A 15,828-nucleotide genomic window follows, 5' to 3' on the forward strand; every position below is an offset into this window, starting at 1 on the left:
ACACCGATTTGCCACCAGACATATTCAGGTACTTACTAAGATACGACCCCCTGTTTTCTTTCCTCTGCATTAATCGCTATAACGATACCTCCAACTAGGCTAATATTTTTCCCAAGTACAAGCGTTAAAGTGGAGCCTGCACAATTCAGGCGGCACTGTTTCAGGCAAACATGACCATGACCCACAGCCAAGTGGAACAGTCTGCTTCATGACACCAACGTGCAAACTTACTTCATCGGCCTAATTACGGAGCACCTATACCGTCCGCCATCAGACCTTGCCCAGCAGCACCCGACCAACGGTCATGGCGTCCGATTCGGCCACGATAGGCCCAATTACGGACGTTTATTTTTCCCTTCAATACAACGGCCTCCTCCCGTTATGATTTGATTGCGTGGCAACGAAGTGTTATAGACGCTTCGGGCTATCTGTCTATAGCCGTATATGTGTTCTCAGAACGGTAGGCACAGCGAAAAGGCATTCAGACCTCCACGACAGCATTTTTGCGGCCACCGTTGCTATTCGAGATATGAACAGCTTACCCAGTCTTGAACGCTATCACACAGCATGCAACATTACTCATGGCATTTATAATTTATTTCAAGGGTGTCAGAAATTGAATACGGCTTTCCTCAACGTCGTTCGCCCAAACATAGCTTGGGTCCGCTCATGTAGGGTGTTAGAAAATATCCTGGACGAAACAAGTCGCCAAGCACGTTCAAACTTTATAACACTACCTTAACACTTTACTGCTTAGCGGGTTAGTGCAAGCTATGCCCACGGTGAACCCGATGGAAAGAATATTTTCCAAAGCCACAAGTTGAAATTTCACTAAATGTACCTAAAATTGAGCATGAAATAGAACTCAAATTGAGCCATTCTTACAGTGATTCACTATGCTGGAGTGGCTTCGCCACTTAAGACAAGGTGGACGGGCGGATAGATTACATTTAAAACTGGGGGACCGCACTAGCCAAATGCTGACAATGCATCCCATGGAAGGCTCCAACAGCTCCCGTCGTCGAACAGAAACAAACCGTGCCCTGCGAGTGCGCCGACTGACAAAGGAGGCGACGGCCCCCAGCCGTGCGTGGCTCGCTCGAGCACAGCAGGGCGGCGGCGCGCCGGCAGACAATGGAAATAGATAGCGGCAGTTTCCCTCGAGGCCGTTGTTGGGACGCACCGGCAGAGGTACGACAGGAGACGGCCTCACCCGGGGACAGGAGCATGTCGGTCTAAGCGTCTTGCTTCAGGCTTCTTTCCTACTGCAGTGAAAGAAGGCATTGTGGTTTGCATAAAACATGGCTAATTCCAGGTACAACACATAGGAAACTTACAAATCTGAAGGACGTCTTTCGGGTTATTATTAATAAGATGTCATGCTGGACACAAAAATGCTTTGTAAGTCGAGCAAAAGGTAAGTCTCCCGCTTGAACTGAAAGACGGCCGCCAGAGCCGCTTTGAAATATCCAGTATCCAATATCCAATATGCATATCCACGACATCCAGGCTGATATTAGGATGGTCTGCTGAGACAGCTCTGAACGCCACGCGTTCCAGTCATCTTAACGCTCTCTCACTCAGACTGAGTGATGACCAGCCAGCCGCTTCTTTAGGCGGGGCTCCTCCACCGCAGGAGAAACCAGCCGCAGCGTGAGAACGGGTCAGCCACGTGCGTGATCCGGGTCACGCCCCCCCTGACCCCTGGCCTCGCCCACAGGAGCAGCGCGGAGAGAGATCGCACCCGCAGCATCACGTGGTGAGGGCGCGCCCAGGCCCCAGGGGATTAGAGTCCAGATGGAGGATGGTCGAGGTTAGATGAAAACCGCGGTCCCGGTATGTTGCCCTCGGCTGGGCTGTACACGCGACATTTTCACCGACGGTTCCGGCGGTTGTAGTCTCAGATTCCGAGGGGAAATCTCACCGCCAGGAAATGTATAAACTCGCCGGGATTCTAGTCTCGAGGCAATGAGTGGAGCTCGCATTTGTTTGGAGGGCATTGTCTGCTCACACCCCCCACCCTCCCTCGTATTCTCAATGGCTGTTTGACGTCCACTGACAGGTCCGGATCACCTTTAAAGTGTCTGAAACAACTACAAAGAGCTAACTTCGGCATAGTTTCACATCTAGTTAGTTCCAATGCCGCCGCTCCACACATTTTGTTCTAGTTTGTTACAATCCCACCGCCTCACACATTTTGTTCTAGTTTGTTACAATCCCACCCCCCCCCCCCCACACACACTCCGCTCAACCTATCTATTTTCGAGGTGGTGAAATAAACGTTATTTTTTGCCTTCGAAATGGTTTCAGAATAATTACCTACAGCTTCAGAAGCGGTGTTCCCAGGCTGCTCTTCTGCCACGACCCGACTTTGTATCCGACTATAAAACCAAGTGAAAAAGGCTGCACGGTGCGTTGTGTTAAGCCTAACAACACCAGCACGCCGTAAAAACTCGGTAATAAATATCGTACAAACGAATACAGTCGAGCCAAATCAGAACACGCGCGGAAAAGCGTACAGATGTAAGTGCACACACATCACTAACTTACCTGTTTTGTTTACGGGGAGCGATTAATGCAGAGATCAATGACCACGACCACCGAGCTGCCGCGGACCTGGAAGCGATGAACAAACTGGGTTAGATTCATTTTCTCCAATGGTGGCCGGCTAACATCACACGGGCCTACCACCTGTCAAGTCAAAAAAGCTCGGCCTCCTGGTTGGACGAAACGTGCGGCCCTAACACGTGATTGGCGGAAGCGAGGGCCCACCGAGCGATTCGTCGCTCCGACGTATCCGAATCGCTCACCCCGCATCTCACCTCAGAGAAACCTCGCTCCGCGGTGCTCGCGCCGTTTCTGGCCAGCGCCTGGCACGGGGGCCGGCGCCATAATGCTGGACGCGCGCTCTCTGCCGCGTTCCTCGCGCATGACACGCCCGCGGGTGGACACAAAGGGGGACGTTGGGGGCGGGGCGCGCTGCACCCATGCTGATCGGATCGCAGCTGCACAGTTGAGACGTCGCTAGGTTTTGCCAAATACGATTCCCAGTCCTCCGTCCTCACTAGCAGAGGCCTGGAAAATTTCCGGGGAGGAGGTGGGATGCCAGCAACTTGGCTGATATTTTAGGCACGTTCAACAATTTAGGTCAATGCCTGGAGGAGTTGCGGCCAACGAACTTTATTTTTGTATTTGTTGATAACAGAATTTATCGTTGTTGTCAAAAATTGGAATTATTGTTGAACTTTATCGTTTATCATTTAATTATTATTTGTAAGTTAAATTGCAACGAAAAATACGTCGCTCTTCCGGATTCATCCGTCAACTCGCTTGGCAATGCTTTCGTCCTTAACAGTCTGCACTGCAGGGATTAAGCAGAGCTCCGCTTTAAATAACTGCCCCCACCGTAAAATTATTTCCCTTTCAATGCATAGAAGCCGCAAAATATTTGCTTGATTTGCCGTCTGGATTTTCGCATGGGAGTCGCCCGTATGATCTAGCATTTCTGCAAAGTTTCGGCCTTAACATGGGCTCTTTGAGAGGCAAGTGAATCCTAGTTGTGCCTGAAAATGTGAGACAAATATATAATTACGACAATAGTGTTATGATGAAGCAAGCTGAACAAAAATATGGAAGACGGAAGATACTTCTGATTTTCTAAATCTGTCCGACTAGTGATTACCTTTGGGAATCACAACTCCTGCTCCAGAGAAAAAAAAAGTTGGAAACAATGAGGGCCAGATCTTTCTAAAGTTTTAGATTAGCTGTTCCTGTCCCTCCATTCCCACGCCACGGCTTTTTAATCTCGTGTGGGATTAGGACAATGTTGATTGCGTGCAATGCTTCCAAAAGCGTGAGAACTAATCAAAGGTTGGTAACAAATATGACAGTTTTCCCTAGTGTGTGGGAAAGCGGAAGGAGGAGCTGTTTTTAAAACTGGTGTAATCCAATTATTACAGCGGAGCGCCATCAGGTCGTACCAAAGTTATGCAAAGCTTGGTTTACGTCAATGTGTCTTCCACGCTTTCAGTCTCGCATATCATAGTGCCAATTCGCTTTGTTTTGCCGACGGATGTCACACATATACGAAAAACGACGGCATTGTTGCCGTCTCTGGTTTCGACACTGTTCCTCATGTGAGACCAACACTCCCAAAACTAGCATGACAGAAAGACCCAAAACCGAGTTGAAGGTTTCGCAACCACCACACGTTCTTACACAGCGTTACTGCGATCAGAATCTGAAGAGCGCCGGCGGCACCGTGAAAGGCGAGATCTCCGCAACGTATCTGACAAAATCCTTTCCAAATATGCTGTCGCTTAAACTCCATTGCAATCCCAAATCTGGTATCGTAGACAATCGTAAGCCAACAACTTTCACTTGCATCTGGCATGAATGTAATGGCCGAAACGGCCTCACTGAATCAAACACGAGTTGAAGATCGTGGCAAGTGCGTTTTTTGTATTACATCAAGTGCAACAAAATGAGCCGTTTTGACGAGGCGCTGCCTGTGCCCAAAGCGAATTTGACAGATGTGCGAATTAGATGCGGTCATTTTCTCCGAACTGCAGTCCATTCCTGCGGTTCCAAATGTCAGTTCGAATGCCATTTCAAACAAAAACGTTGAGGTTGGAGTTAGGGAACGTGTCTAGCCGTTCCAACCACGGGCGGGGTTGATTGACACGCATGACATGATATACCTGACAACAGGCATGGCACGATCACGGTTCAGGCGTCGACCCATGATTTGAATAACTCCGGACGGTCAGGAGGCTAAACTTGTCCAGTTTCACCTCAAACTCGCTTTCTTCTTATTCTGGGATGCCTCGGAGTACTGCCTAGGTAAAAAGCCAAAGGCACGGGGCCAATTGAAGCGATCGAATAATACTGCTCTGTCTGGGACAATGTCAGACGCATGAACTCGCGAAGCCGGAAAACCAGGAGACCAGATGTGTTGAATCAAGGTGTGCTCTGCCGTCCAAAGGATGGAGGGATGACGTCATTCAGGTACAATGAGAAGTCGAGCTACACGGTCATGACGATTCGTGTGCGAGTGTGCGTGAATGTGTGGTGTGTCGTCATTGGGGTTTTACGCCGCTTTCAGCTGCTGAGGCCATGTGGGGTCTCCTGCCTCTCACCCTGGCGGGAAGGACGGGCACCGCAGGGAATCGAATGCGAGTGTGGTTCATGTTTGCCATTCCATGTCATGTCATTCAATGCCATTCCATTTCATGCCATGGAGAGTGCCATTCATTCATTCACTACAGGTCAGAGTACGTTATCATCTAATACCAGAACTCTGCAATGCGGGCATAGTTGTTAATTAAATATCAGTAATGAGCAACCAATTACCAAGCAACCAACCAAGCAATTAATTCGTTTATGTCTGGCTACGCCAACAAGCACGAGGCGTTTAATGTCATTCACTGAGGCCATTATTTGATTCACAATTGTTTCTACTAAAACAAATTTAAATGTGACGGTACCTGATTGGCATTGTACCATCATGAGCGCTATGGCATAATGAAGTTGAATCGGTAGGACTCCACACTCTTCTCTATCGGCAAGACCATTTAATCACCGACAATTTGACAATGTTTCATACTGCTGGACAAAGCATGCAGCATATTTCCCGCCACCGCACTTTGCTCAGTTTATTTCGCATCTTTCTAAATCCCCGCCTAGGACATCACGCCTTCCCGTCGAGTCGGACATCGCCCTGCTCGGCCGTTGTTTTGAGGCGCTTCCCGCCCGCCCTTCGCAGACGCAATCGCCAGTGGACAGCAGGGGCAGGCTGCGTCTGCCTCAGTGCAGCGTAAACAACCGCAGGCAGCGCCAGAGGCGCGCACAGGAGGGAGTCTGGTGAGGCAGGCATCACGCATTGGTGCAGGCAAATGGATGCAGAGGAGTTAATGACGAAAGGTTGGGGCGTTGCCTGCGATCGGGACACCTGGGTCCGGTTCATAACTCCGGCAGTTTTAACGCGACCTGAGTTAGAACACGGTCCACGACGGCAGAGGTCCCATCGTCGTCATTGGGGCTTTACATCGCGCTGGGCTGCTGATACTGTATGACGTCGTCTGCCTCTCACCCTAGCAGAAAGGGCGGACATCGCATTAAATCGAACGCCGTAGCTCTGGTTTCCCAGACGCGTTAACCACAACCTTATCTGCACCCCATGGATCATCATAATGTAGTGACACTGGCGAGACATCTATGGGCAAATGTACAAAATACACGGATAGAAGGCACGAGCGGCATCGTTAGTCCAGCCGCGGGATACCTTACTGCGTACCCTAAATTGTACTGACGACAGCCAAGGCGCCTTCCGAACACTCGCCCCGTTAATGCATCCTGAACGCGCCTCTGGCTGACGTCATGCATCGGGGCCCGACTGCGACCTCCACATGCCATCATACTGATCATAAACAGAGCAGCCGAGAGCAGGGGCAGACCCAGTGACGGATGAGAGGGGGGCAACGTGACAATACTCCGCCCCGCATCAGGGTGGAGACCCCTGTTTTCTCATCTTCATACCCGGTATTCTTGGCATTCGCACATACCCCTATCATGGAACCCTTCAAGACCTGAAACTGGAGATGCCGTTAACTGCCAGATACGTCTATACGGATGACGAACTCGACGCATGATGCAACTAGGACATTGAGAAGAAACAGCTCAGCGTCATTTTTTAAAAACAAAAATAGACTGTTGTTGGATACAATATCCGGAAGAAGACTTCATGAGGCAAAGAAGCACAGAGAGCACAGGAACGAAACACGTGGAACGCCGGGGGAGGCAGCCAGCCCGGGACACGTCTGCAGAACTATGAACGTCCTCGTTTGAATGCTGACAGGAGGTCACAACACACTTCTGGGACCCAAGGGGTCAGAGGCACAGCAGTGTAACGCCGTGGGATGTGACTCGGACCACATCTGACGGCCTGCATAGCATTTTCCGGCATCAGAGGTCAGAGGTCACAGTCGCCCTCGTCTTCACGTGCCTCGGGGACGCATTGCCCGCTGGCACCACCTCGCTGGATGCGGTGCGGTGCGTACCTCCTGGACAGATTGGAAATACGTGTTTTGTCCGTGTCAGATAACAGTCGAACGATGCTAGACGCCCACAACAATGGTTCTGGGCACATAAACCTGTGGTGTGTGTAGATTTGTACTCAATACTGCGGTCGCAATAGCAAAATTCTGTAGTCTGGGATCCTCTTCAAGAGTTTCCAAGTAATTTCACCCGTCCCGTCGGTACAAGGCGTGACAAGCAACGACTCTAATGGCTTTTGTTGGACACGGGGGTATTGAGATAAAATTACGTATCGCCCCCACCTTCAGCCACAGCCAAGAGCCGTTGCAAGACTTTTACCCCTTGATAGTGGAAGGCAAGGCCGCGTAATAAGGTATGCTCGTCCAGGCATTGTTCCAGCACTTCTGCTTTACTATAACAGTGACGTCACAAAGTCGCAGCCAGGCATCGCTGCACCGCCCGCAGTACCCGTCCCGTCTCCCACACCGGTACACCTAAGAGCATGCGTATCAGGTGATCGCCACAGGGCACTTCAAGAAGTCCCCCCAGAATGTATGAATGGGGGATGTTTACGCCACGCTGGGTGTATAACAGCGAACGCAGGCGTGGGAACCAGGAGCCCGCGTGCCATGGCACTCCACTGAGAATGGCACACAGTAAGTCTGTGGCGATGCATTGAAGCTGGCCGGCCTGCAGCTGCCCAGATCCATCCTGGCGGACCTGCCCAAGGCCAAAGGTTCTTGGGCAAAACACGCACTTCCTTGCGCACACTTGGCGAGGGCACAGAGAAAACAGGGGTGGAGAGGGGGAAAAGACGGGAAACACATCTGTCAATTTTTTAGCTTAAATGTATAGTTATGCGACATGATAAACTCATCAAAACATAGTGCAAGTGTTTCTCTGAAAAGCAGCCACCTATGCCTCAGACAAACACATATGCGTGCAAAACCAACAAAGGAAGGTACAACGATATCCACCTTGTACTGTCCAGTTGTAGTCACACTTGTCGAGCCGCGCGCCTGGTGGCAGCATGCTCAGCCTGGGCCTGACTGACAGGGGTGTCCACATTTATGTGGGGTTTTGAACTGAAATAGCCATCTTGAAGATGTTTGGATGCAGCTCACGGTCATGCCCTTTTTAAGACCTAAACCCCCTGGTTCTTGAGCTTAAAGGCCGCAAAGGTGTGGGAGAGTGATTTGGGAGAATTCTTGAAGCTCATCTTGGCATTCATGGCGTCATAATAGCGTCATTCAAAGCATACCAAAGCGTACCATTTAATAAGCTATGCGGTGATGAAGGCCAATAAGAAAAAAAGTGGTCGAGTTATTCATACCTGGCGTTTGTCAGCACGATTTCCAGATATAGCGGCCGTCGATTTGGTCTCAATGAATTTTGTGCAAAGTGTGATGACGTAATCGAACGATGATGTATCTAGGAGCACATTTATTACACAGATAAATTGTGTTATCTACAGCGGTCTCCTCTACTGAAAGTAATAACAATAGCTACCAGTGAGCTTGTTTCATCATATTTGATCCTTACTTCAATATCTTTAAATGTGAAAAACTCGCATTAATCTGATGCGCAGATGGACGCCCGTCGTCACGGGCTTCCGCGCATCCAGCAGCACTAGCTGGAACACGACCTCGAAAACAACAACTCTCATGCAGACCGTTGACGGTGGCCTGATGGTGATCAGACCGCCCCTACTGAACATCAGACCACCCCTACGCCCCAGCCGTGTGCCTGCCTGACACACAGCTGGGTGGCGCCTCTCGGGTCGACAGTCCCATGCTTGGGTTGAGACGTTTGCACGTGGCCGCCATCAACCCGGTTACGAAAGTCAGCGCCTCGTGCTTGATGTTAAAGGGAGTGTTCCACATTTGTGTGGGAGTCTGAACTGCAACAGCCATCTTGAAGACATTCGGTACGGCAATCATGACGTCATTACAGCGTCATTCAAACGCTGAAATTGCATTGGGCATGCGGCGATCAAGGCCAATAAAATGTAGGCTGTCGACTCGTTCATATCTGACGTTCGTGGGCACAATTCCCAAAAATAAAGGCCGTCAATAAGCTCCCAACCAACGTGGTGCAAAGTACGATGATGCAATCAAACAACAGAGTATTGAGGAACAAAGTTACTAAACAGGGAAATTGTGGGGTTCAGATTAGCCTTCTTCCGTTAAAAGTATACCAACAATCAAAAGTGAGCTTATTTCGTCATACCTGATTTTCGCTTGAATTTATTCAAATATGGAACATTTAACCTCGTCTATCTCGTCACCGCAGCTGACGCCATTTTCGTTCCCCTCGCCGTCATCGCCACGGAGCTTGTCTACGTCCAACTTGTTGGCATCGTCGTCCTCTTCGACTTCGCTGTGCCAGCCCCAGGCGCCTGGCACCGCCACCGCTGTTTCCCGACGCAAAATACGCAGCAACATCAACGCCCTCAAAGGCACGTACATTCTTTCGGACATCTCCCTGTTTCCCTGCCTGTACATCTCCCTGTTCCTCAGGTTCAAGGCCTTGTGTTGGGCACAGTGGACACGGGTTTTCTTTACCGCGACATTACTGTATTTAATTTCGAAATTTGGTGATCAGGAAAACTTATTTGCCTTGAAATCTCAGACACTGCCATGGGCAGTAACATAAAGAGCCCGACAGCGGTTAGTTAGTAATAAGGCTCGCGTATAGCCGAGCGAACATGTATGGTACGCAGCTGAAAGAACTGCTTCAGGCACAGGGCAAACCAATATAGACAGCTTATTGATACAGCCTGTACCATCGTAAAAATTGCCTCCCCATATCCGTCGCAAATCACGGTAGCTCTCCCCCGTCAAAAATTCCGGCTGCGCCTCTGCCCCCTCGCTTGTGCGGCTTGGATAGCTCTGCCACCTGTGTCAGGCCCACTTTGTAAACAAGATTATGGTTGGATAATCTCGTTTAAATTTTGGATAGTAGTCCTCAAACTACACAGAGCGGCTTAGATCCTGCGGGTATCAGTGACGGTGAATAAGGGTCTTTAAAGATTATTCAATAAAACGGGCGGAAGTTTACCATTTAAGCACATGCATACTTCCTTACGTGTGCCGGCGATGTCCAGCTGCATCGAAGGAACTGCACCCGATGCAGGCGTGGTTTCACATTGGACACGAGACTGCCCGAACCAGATCATAGTAGTTTCTTTGAAAATGGCAACAATAGATCGCTGCATTCTCCACATGTATGACGTCAGACCCCGAGCAAAGACGCACCCATGTTTTCAGGGCCATATTGCGGCCGTAAACGGCTGTAGTAACGACAATGCTGGCCGCAGATTCAATGTCAGCTATTGCCACTCTAGTCGGGCCAGTCTGAGTCACAGTCTAAAAAAATGCGGCGCGGAACAGGCCACCAACACCCGCCTTACAGAATCTGGGTGTGGCCGCATCCCGTGGTGGGTGGTTTGGCACGCCACCGGCCACTGCAGCTGAGATTAGCCCCAAATATGCGGCCAAACCCACCCAAATTCGCTTCCACCACACATGTACGCCGCCCGACTCTCATCGCTCTTTGACTTTGACTCAGCAGGCGACAGCGGAAGACAGAGCCGCTCGCGCCGGTAGCACGCGTAGGGGCTCAGCGCCGCCTGAGTTTGTGAACGGGGCGTTTAAAGAACTGCGCGTGGGCGGGCCTGTAGTTTCCCGTGATCGTATCCGCTACCTGCCCCGCCCCCTCCCCCCGCCACTCCACCTGTCGTGCAGCTAACTACCTGCACGATCCCCCGATCGGGGGGAGGGGGCTGACGCCGGGGAGGGAGGAGGGAGGGGGGATTTTCCAGCGAGTATGTCGTGGCAGTGTGCGGCGGTGGGGTTCACGGCGTGCGCGCGTGAGACCGAGTGCGGCGCGCGGCGCTTTAGCGGCGACTGGCGGCCTGTCCCAGGACAATCAGCAAGGTAGGTCTAGTATTGTTCAACATGGTCCTTTGATTTGGACGGAATTCGGCACACATACTTAATATCACCAATTACACCTGTGCGATTTCTTTGTTTCTGAGTCACACGAGCCACGAGGTGGGGGTCACGGAATATTTGAGAGGTCATCTGTGGCCTGGATGACGTTAAAGGTAATGCATAAGTAAGGTAACTTCTGTTTTGTTAATATGTCCCTGTCGATCGGCACACCCAAGTTAAGATTGATCCCCAGGTAGACGAGTTTATGTCGGCGAAGCCATGTCACCGCTCAGCGAAGCGATATCACAGCTGACACATCAACATCACGTGGCCAAAGCGCCATCCTAGTTATGCAAGCAGTGGCGGGGTCCTGCCTGCGACTCTGAAACAGTGCCCACCTGTTCCCGCCGGCCGAGCAAGGTGCCCTGCACCCTGCCCCACCCCCAGCCGTGCCTGACTCCGCGCCTGGTCTGGCTCAACTCCGACTCTCAAACTGGTCACGCCGGCTCGTGTCACCGTGCGTTCGGCCGCCAGCTGGCTGCCGTCGCTCCTCCAGAGCCGGCCTCTGCAGAGGCAGCCCAAAAGGTCATGTCGCGCCGGCCGACGCCGCACGCCGCGGCCCGCGGTGGCTCCGGGCCGGGCCGACCGCCGTCACCGGACGGCGCCGAAGTTAGCGGCGGAAAGCCTCGCAAAGTTTGCTGAAAAGGCCTTTCTACCATTTCGAACTTTCTAACTTCTGTAATGTTTTTTTTTAATCGACGCGGGCATGTCAGCGCTATATATGAGACCAACTGACCACAACCGCCGTCCACCCCGGTTACTCCCCAAAAGATCCAGCTCCGTACGAGCGGCGGCTGTTTTTCCGCTCTCCCCTCCTGACAGACCGCTGAGCCTCTGAATCCCGTCACAAAACCTCTGACCTCCCCTCCCCTCATTGTTGTCGCCGTGCGCTGAATAGCATCATCGGAGGCGTCTACTGCGCCTGACAACGCACTGAGCGATTCGTCTGGCAACACCGCAAGCGACGCCCGCTGCGTCTGGCAACAACGTGAGTAACCCTGAGTAACGCTCGCTACGTCTGGCAATGCCGCAAGCGGCGCCCGCTGCGCCTGGCAACATCATGAGGGACCTCCTCTGCGCCTGGCAATACCGTGAGCAACGCCCGCTGTACCTGGCAACACCGTGAGGGACCTCCTCTGCGCCTGGCAATACAGTGAGCGACGCCCGCTGTACCTGGCAACACCGTGAGCGATGCCCGCTGCACCTGGCAACACCGCGAGCAACGCCCGCTGCACCTGGCAACACCGTGAGCAACGCCCGCTGCGCCTGGCAACACCTTGAGGGACCTCCTCTGCGCCTGGCAACACCGCGAGCGACGCCCGCTGCGTCTGGTAACGCCCCGCCTATGAGAGCGAATGACACGATGACTCTGCCGACCGGGGTCGTTCGCACCTGGTTCACGCCGTTTCCGCTCGCGGGGTAATGGAGCGTAGCCTGTTCGGTGTTCATGGCAGGGTGGCGCTCTGCGCGAGCGCGCTCGCACTGCTGCCGGGCTGGCGCCGGGAGGAGGCAGCCCGCCAGCCCGTGTGGGGCCGCAGTACCGGCCAGGCGGCCTCCGGTGGGCGCGGGGAGACGGCGGTGCAGCGCGAGTGTGGCGCGAGGATCGCGGGAGGCGGCGAGGGTGCAAGCGGCGAAGGCTGGTCAGCCGGCGGAGCGAGCCGTCAAGGTTGGCGCTGGCGGCGGACCGGCTGATGCGTGCCGGACAAATGAGCAGAGGCTCCGGTGAGAAGAGGCTCCGGAGGCTCCGGCGGAGGCTCCGGTGAGCTCCGATCATGAGCCAGCGGGTGGAGCTTCAGCCGTGGGAGCACGCGCGCTCAATGGTAAGAACCGAAAGCTACGTGACGGCGAACTCTGGTGAGACAAGGCCGAGTTCACCAAGTTTGGACGATCAAGTTTAGGGGAGTCTGTGATTCAGACAGTCTGTGAGGCTGAGGCTGTACGCAGGTCTGGGGAAGTCCGTGTGTGACCTGCAGACAGTCCGTGAGTCATCCGACAGTCTGTGAGTCATCCGAAGGTCTGTGATGTGTTCGGAGGGGGGAGGGGAGGGAGGGGGGGACTGCCGTGACAATCGACCCGAGGATTTGCAGAACATTTCAGCGCCGTCGGCGATGGTCCAAGTTCGATGCAATCTCGATGTGTACGTGATACCACGGCCTCAATCCTACATGTCGTCACGTCGTGCTACATATCAGATCGACGCACGTCATTGTCCAGCGCTCTGCCAAGGGCTGCGAGAACGACTTACAACTGAGGTCAGATCCTGTCCGAGACTCGTGTTGCGATTCCATTAGCGCTACTGCACCTGGGCCAATAACAGTCCACGAGCCCAAACAAGGGACGCGCCTGACGATTAAAGCTGTAAATAATGGAGCGTATGGGCTCATCGGAGTCAAATCGCTAAAAACGCGAAGATTGACGCCGTAACGGAAATGGGAGCTGTTGGCTTTTTAAGTCACGACACTGTTGTAACTGATTCGCACAAGACGCCGGCGGGACTCTTTTCACGTTACGCACGCCATGCGAGTTAAGGGCATTTTTGATGAGGTTTGGACCTTTCCCTATGGTTACACCTCGCTCGGGTGGTTACGACGGACACATCTGTCTGTTCAGTGCTCCTGCTATACGCAAAATGCTTACAGGTCTTAATGATGCAGAGCTACGAGGCGAAACAGGCAGCTGATGATGATCAGCCTACGACCTAGCGACGGCGACATGTTAGGTCACTACTCCCCCTCTCTCTATCCTCTCTCTCTCTCTCTCTCTCTCTCTCTCTCTCTCTCTCTCTCTCTCTCTCTCTCTCTCTCTCTCTCTCTCTCTCTCTCTCTCTCTCTCTCTCTCTCTCTCTCTCTCTCTCTCTCTCTCTCTCTCTCTCTCTCTCTCTCTCTCTCTCTCTCTCTCTCTCTCTCTCTCTCTCTCTCTCTCTCTCTCTCCTTCTCCTCCCCTATCCTCGTCCCCTCGATGACACTGACCTTGCCGGCCGTGACCTGACCTAACCTCGGGCCTCTCGCGCGCCCGGGGTCGCCCGGTGCGCTGCTGACCTCGGCTCCGGGAGCACCGCCTCTGCGCCGGTCCGGCGGCTCTCCGCTGCGGTGGCGCCGGTCACGCTGCACCGGGCGGGGCGCTGACACGACACTGCTCTGCACCGCTCAACGGTGCAGGTCGACCGCGCGGCGGGGCAGAGGCGCCGCCAGGCTCATGGACGAGGGGAGGGTCTGCTGAGTGTGGAGGAGGGGCTCCGATCTTGGGCTGAGCGCGCTTGTGTGCGGTGGGCTTTGATGGGATTGGGTTTTTGAGCGTTGTGGTTGTGGAACTGTATGCGGTCCCTGTCCCTACCAGCTCCCCAAATGGGGCAGAACTGTTCACTATCTGGGCCATGCAGTCCCTCTCCATCCGGCCCTTAAGAGTGAGTCTTCCCAATGCCGCAATGCGTCAAAGATAGGAAGAGGAGGTACTGGCTCACTGCCAGTTTTAGCTGAATCCACTACCAGCCTGCTAATTGATGAGCGTCTGACTCACATGTATCGGCGTGGTGGCTCGCACTCAATCGGTAAGCCTTTAATTTTCCTAATGCATTATCACATGCATGCAGTCTTACCGGGGCGCAATATGGCGTGTGATGTTCAACTCATGCATTGGAGCCATGGGGGATGGGGGTGAGTCATTTTCGCCCAAACGGAAGTGAGGCTAAAGGCGCCTTTAAGAAGTCGCTGGCGTCATTCCGTCGCCAAGCTGGCGTGATAACAATGCTGATACGACGTGTACCAACCGCATAATGAATTTGGTGTCAATCGGTGGAATGGAAGTCGTTAGCATTTGTGGGCGGGCCTTCTAAATGTAGCGATGCACGATGAATTGGAACGATGGACTCGGGAGAATGCGTTTAAATGGAGTGACGCAGATACGCAGGTGCCTATGAATGAAACCGCGCGGTGCGCGTGCATGTAAATGAGAGGTGAAGTTTACTTCAGTTACGCCAATTGTTTTCTGAAATTGATTTAAAAAAATATTTTAAGCACATTTTGTTTTGCTGCTAGATAGGCATGCAAAAGCTGCTTTCGTCTTAGCGGCACTTATCTGACAGCCGTTGAATTCTGTCTTGCATCTGACAGTAATACCTACCTATCATTTAGGAGATTTGCCTTCTTTCACAACATGCATCCTTTCTTAAATCTTTTTATCTGATCCTGCGGTGCTCTTTATATATTTTCGGAAGTCTCATATTAGCTTTCCCATCATAACGTTGCCGAACAATCACGTATGGCTTACGGGGAAAAGGAAGATTAATGCACTTAAATGCGTGGGTTGGTTGTGTGAGACGCAATCATTTGAGATCAAATAGTCGGGAAAACTTGAATTAATTGCCACTGGCTTCGAAAACCACCATCGCACAGGTATGGGAGAGGCATGATGTCGAGTAGAGGTCGGTGGGGCAAATTCACGAGAGTCTGCCGGTAGTCAAAGCCAGAATGTATTACCAATACATGACTGATCTCAGCGTTGGTTCATCAGATGCAATAAACTTTCAAACTTCAGGTGTCGAATAATGGCAGACAATGAACGTCCCAAGTTAAGCTCGAGCCGTGCGTAAGGGTTCTCACTTCTCTTGCTTCTGAGAAGTCACGAAAGGCCAAAACTTATCACGGATTTCCCATGGACTGGCCCGACTTAGATCCAACGGGCTGGAAAAGTTAAGTCCTGACTCCATCCGATAACGCAACACAAAGCCGGTGATGACGTCACATGCCGGGGCCCGCGGCGGCGCGAGAAGGCTGTATCTCTTCCCATGGGAGTGCAGCAG

At 52.4% G+C, this 15,828-nt stretch overlaps 1 protein-coding gene across 1 annotated transcript in view; it reads right to left on the reverse strand.

Annotated features, from left to right (window-relative positions):
- The window catches only part of LOC119104927 (prolyl 4-hydroxylase subunit alpha-1-like), a gene marked incomplete at its 3' end in the record, with an annotated part of 53,806 nt that overhangs the window by 15,742 nt on the left and 22,236 nt on the right, over positions 1–15,828 (reverse strand). The window contains 1 exon segment of the mRNA XM_037228676.1: positions 2,551–2,616.

The sequence above is a fragment of the Pollicipes pollicipes genome, unplaced genomic scaffold (assembly GCF_011947565.3).
Source record: "Pollicipes pollicipes isolate AB1234 unplaced genomic scaffold, Ppol_2.1 Scaffold_6052;HRSCAF=7182_pilon_pilon_pilon, whole genome shotgun sequence".
In the NCBI taxonomy this organism is placed as follows: domain Eukaryota; kingdom Metazoa; phylum Arthropoda; class Thecostraca; order Pollicipedomorpha; family Pollicipedidae; genus Pollicipes; species Pollicipes pollicipes.